The sequence below is a fragment of the Cygnus olor genome, chromosome Z (assembly GCF_009769625.2).
Source record: "Cygnus olor isolate bCygOlo1 chromosome Z, bCygOlo1.pri.v2, whole genome shotgun sequence".
Taxonomy (NCBI): domain Eukaryota; kingdom Metazoa; phylum Chordata; class Aves; order Anseriformes; family Anatidae; genus Cygnus; species Cygnus olor.
Genome location: NC_049198.1, coordinates 31,990,450 through 31,996,126, shown reverse-complemented (window position 1 = coordinate 31,996,126; position 5,677 = coordinate 31,990,450).

The window sequence follows — 5,677 nt, the reverse complement described above, 5'->3', positions numbered from 1 at the left end:
AGCCTCTTATACTTCCATCCTTCATTTTTTGTAGTGAATCACAGATTATTATTATTATTTTTATTTATCATGCATTGTTTTATCTTAGCATCCTAATTCCTTCTCACCGAGGAATGAGACGTTTTGGTACCTGAGTTTCAGTTAAAACAGAATCCAATCTGAGAAAGACCAAAAAGGAAAATCCAGGCTTTTACTGGCATTTCTAAGGAACATCTTTTCTTTACACTCAGCTTTTCACCATCTGTAGCTGTTTCCTGACCTAACTGGTCATACTATAAGAAGTCTTTTGATAGAGAACATTTTTTCCTTTTAATTTTCTATGTTACATGTAACTTTTAATCTGCAGAATATCCCTGCTTGGCAGTCTTAGTTCTGAAGCCCAGTTCTACTTATTTGTTTCCTGTACAGAAACATTTCACTTCATGATGTACCTTTGTCACCATTTTCACCTTTGAGGTGTCAATTGCACTCTCTTTGAGAAGAATGTGATATAAATTGAGCATAGTTTCAAAAGTGTGTATAACATAACCTCTGTATGGTGTATATTTTGTTCACATCTTCCCTCCCTAATAGTTCTTACCACATCTTATTTGATTTGTGTTGTTGATCATTACTGAGCAATGAGCTGATACTTTTACTGAAACCCTACAGAGCCTCTGAAGTTTACAAATGTCCATGTGTGTGATTTTGCATTTATGTTTGTTGAATTTTATTTCCTGTTTTCTATCAGATGGTAACTTAAGACTCTTCTGCAACCTGCCTCATCTTCAGTACTCTGTATACAACCATTACTTCCTCAGTGAACTATTGCCTCCTTTTTGTGAATAATTTGCAAAATTAATAAAGAGAACAGTACCAACACAGCCATTAATGGCAACAGTTTAAAATTATATTTTTTCCTATTTTATGACTCCTGGTCCTTAACTGGTAATTATGTATTATTTATGTAAGGGCCTTCGACTTTATTCTGTGACAACTTACTTTCTCCAAGACTTCCTAGTTAGACACCTAGTTAAATACTTTTCACAAAGCCAAATAGGAAATGCTGACTGGATATCTCTCTTGTTTACATGTTTACTGACCCTTTAAGAGAAGTCTATTAAATTTGTGAGGCATGCATCTCTTGTACAGAAAGAGTACGAGTTTCTTCCTCTTTTTATCGTATATAACTTCAACAGAGTGTTCAAAACGGTAACTTTTAGTAAAACAGGTCTTTTTATTTTATTTTATTTTTTCTTTCCAGTCTGTTGAAAATACATTTGTAGTTGTCATTTATGTCTTCAAAACACTGTTTTCTGGAGGGATATCTGACGTTATTTCATTATAGTAGCAGTTTTCTTAAGGTGTTCGTTTTACACTTAATGGTGAATTGGATTCCTGATAACAATTAAGAATTCATCTTCTTCACACACATCAGGAAATCATTTAAATATTCTGCATCATTTTACAATAATGGTGTACTTAACTTATAAACAAGAGAAAAACTACGTCATTTATTTTAAACATAACTTCTTGTAGACTGATTTATTGTATTATTTCTGTATTACTTGTTTTCCTTTTTTTAATTTATTGTGGAAATGCACAATAATTATTACATTGCACTTCTGCTAAACATTATTTGTGAAAAGCTGCAATTGTTTGTTGTAACTTCTATTAATAATAATAATAATAATAATAATAATAAAAAAATAATAATTTTGACAGTTTGAATAGGGCAACCTTTAGTCTGCCTGAAAGGCACTCTTCAGATTTATGCTTTCTTTCCCATTACAGAATCTTAATATGAATACTTCACAGCTCAAAGTGTGGAAAAAGTCATTAAACTAGCTGTCTAATCAGAAACGTGTAAAAAATATAATTAAACTAATAGAAGTCTGGCTTAATTATTCAAAAGTATATTAAAGCACATGTAGTACAAGTGCTTGCAATCTGTTATTCCACAGAAGACATTTTGCATTTCTTCAAGATAATATTTGATATACAGCCGTATGAATATTCTCATAGAAATAGCATCCACATTAAGCATTATTATAATTTGCACATGGCATGTTCACATGAAAGCTTCAACTGCATGAACACACTGATGTTGCACTGTGGGTAACTCTTGTTTTCCTGACATTGTATGGGGAGCTCTTCTGTGTCTCTTGCTAAAATCAATGCTTTTCAAAGCAAGACAGAACTGTTCAGGACTCATGATGTGATACAGGAACTTTCATTCACAAGTGGAAAATCTAAGTTTGGTTTATATTAAGAATAGCTAATTTTTAACCAACAAATTGTGCCATTCAACCCTTCTATTGAAGTCTGTCAGCAAGATACAACTTGTGTGTTCTGTTATTTAGAATTTTTGTATTAAAAAGAATATCATTTATTTCCTAGAATCATAGAATCATTAAGGTTGGAAAAGACCTAGAAGATCATCTGGTCCAACCATCCCCCTACCACCAATATCACCCACTAAGCCAAGTCCCTAAGTACCACATCCAACCTTTCCTTAAACACGCCCAGGGACAGTGACTCCCCCACTTTCCTGGATGACCCGTTCCAACACCTAACTACTCTTTCTGACAATAAATTAGGAAATTTCCAACCTGAACCACCCCTGGAACAATTTGAGGCCATTCCCTCCTGTCCTAAATTTGGATCCCTCATTTTTCTTTTTGCTATTTAAGTATGAAAATTATTTAGGTCCCTGTTGTTTTTTTGGTATTGAAATACCAAAGAGAACAGATCATATGCTCCTATTCCCAATCCCATGAAACTACAGTTGAAGAGCATTAAGGAATTGTTACTCAGAAATTTCTACTGCAAATGCCAATGTGATTTTTTATTTTTATTTTTTTTACATTTTTAGTGTACTAAATAATGCAATAGATATGTTTACATTTACATTGTTTACAGTTGGTATATTTTCTTCCACCTCTGACTGAAATCTGAAGTGATCCATCCAAAAAAAATCACTGTTTCAGAAAACACTTGCCTTTTAGGAAAAATATGAAAGATTACTTATTAATGTAAGAGCTTCATGGAGTAGTCCAGGTTATATTTTATGAGGAGCAAAAGTGAGCTGCTGTGTCTCTCTAGTGATAGAAAATTGTCGTTTTTGTTAATTCTTGCCTGGTGAAAGGTTGACTCGTAGGGTTTTTTCCACCCTTACTGAAATTGAGCCTATGAAAGAAGCAGTCTGAGAAGTTGCTTTGCAGAAAGGTTTTTCTGTGTGTTCTGCTTGTTTGCTTTTGCAGTAAGTGAGAGTATCCTGGCAGAAAAATCAGTGCTTTTCTGAATTGTTGCTGTTTTTTTTTTTTTTGTGTGTGTGTGTGTTTGTTTTTTTAAATACTGTTTGCGAGATCGGAAAACAAAGTGGAACAAAACAAATTACAAATAACTTATTCTCCTGTTTACCAAAATTTATTTCCATGCAATAAATGCTAAATCATGGAATATAAGTCAACAACAATAAAAAAGTTGTGTTTTTAAATTACATTTTATAACTGAAATGTCTTACAGTAACCATTAATACTATGAATTAATATGCATTGCATATGATCTCAAGTATACTTCATAAATGTCATGGCAAGAGAAAGAACAGATTAAAATCATTAACTACATCATGTAGATTATAAAAACAGGATTACAGTTATGGGAGAGGGTAAATCTTTTTTTAATTTCATATTTTTAATTGACTGCTTCTGTAGTTAATTAAACATTTAGTGTAGGTTTTGGTTACAGTCTTAGTGGAAATTATTTTAAGCAGCTATTAAATTCAAAATCTTTCATATGAACATTTTTAGTCATAGAATGAGATCATCCTGTTAGTAGATTGTATTGGAGCTGAACATTTAATATTCAAGACATAAATTTGTATTAAATGTCTTACAATAATTTACTGAAATTTCTATTCTCTTGAGCATCAGATGACATGATCAATTTAAGTCATCATCTGTCACCTCCTGCTTACTCCAATATTTCATTATAGAACAAGTAAAGATTTTTTTAATTATTTTTTATTTTTTCCCAGTGAATACTATCTTGGTTGCAGGCTGTATTTTCAAAAGAACATAGATATTGTAAGGATATCTTGAGGCTAAACCAAATGCTTCTTTCTCAACTTTATCTTGAAGATACAAGTGTTGTAACTGTTGTACATATATATATATATATATATAGTATACAATATATACAATATGCAACTGTAACCTGGAGAGATTTCTACTTTGCAGATTGGTGAACATGCTTGCTAGATTTCATATATTACTTCTTCAAATGCGGAAAAACATTGAGGTTCTCTCATTTCCATAGGCCTGAGAATGTCCTACTTCTCACTTTTAAATTTGATAATAAGTCCTCCTATAAAACATTGACAACGTCATAGGGAATATTATATTAATAATACCTCTTATGAAATTTTCCTTTATCCAATATTTCTTAAAAAAAATAAAAAATAAAAATAAAAATAAAAACAAAAACAAACAAAAACTTTCTTCTGGAATCAAAATCTTTTCATTTGGAGAATAAATATTATGTAATTCCATTTTTTCATTGTAGGTAGGAAAATTAGATTGACAAGCTAAGATTTGTTACAAGATATACTTCAGATTACAAACAGCATTGCGACTACAACAGTGACCAAATTATTATATTGTCATTATGTTTCAGAGAACTTAGAAAGCTTCCACCCTTAGTTCAAAGTGCCTAGTTTGTTTCAAAAGACTTAATGCTACCACACCTGAGAATTCATGGGTTTTTTTTTGTTTGTTTGTTTGTTTTAAAAAAGAAGTCTTTTTTTTTTTTTTTTTTTTTTTTTTTTTTTCCCCAGAGCAAATGCAACTGTTTAAATTGGATGATATTATTCCATTGGCTAAACAAGTGAGTTAAACATTCTTGCCTTCCTGTGAAGTCAAAAAAACTTTATTTGGTAGTATATAGCCCTTCTTTCACTGCTTAAATGGAACCTTGAAACCTTCATTTTTCACATTTTTGAAAATTATTATTATTATTTAATATTATTATTTAATATTATTTAATAATATTATTTAATAATATTATTTAAAACTTGTACATATTAGAGTGTTGAAAATCATCATAAATTGATTGGTCTCTCAAGACAAATGCCTCTAAGTTTCCAGGGTAGTTGTATAGTATCACTAAGAGCAATTTTTGTAAATGGTCTGCCATCCAAATTTTGAGCCATACACTTGAACTTTGAAGTATAAGACAGCTATTACTGTAGACAGCTTTGGAAATTTATGGGCTTCTTGTGAAAGAAAAATACAGTAGCTGCAGACCTCAGACAGGTGGTATTACAGGTTTGTATATATTCCACCCTTTATTTCTCATGCACTTATGTGGTTTGGGAAGAAAATAGTCCTGCCATTGCTTGAAATTAGATATACTCACCTAAGAAAAGTGTTTCCTCTATCAGTGATGGCATCCCTGTATTCTTGTCCTCTGGCATCATCAGTGATATATATACGGCCTTGTGGCTTCAAAAGTTATCTTCATCTACTGTGAATAAATCCTACTAAAAAGAAATAATTTTCCAATGGACATTTCTGCACTGATGATTTGATTTTAAAGCAGCTGACTTCTTTTAAAAAGAGAATGTTTCCACCAGCAGAAGTGGCATTATGGGTGGATTAATTAGTTTTTGAAATCTGAAAGTACTTAGATGTTACAG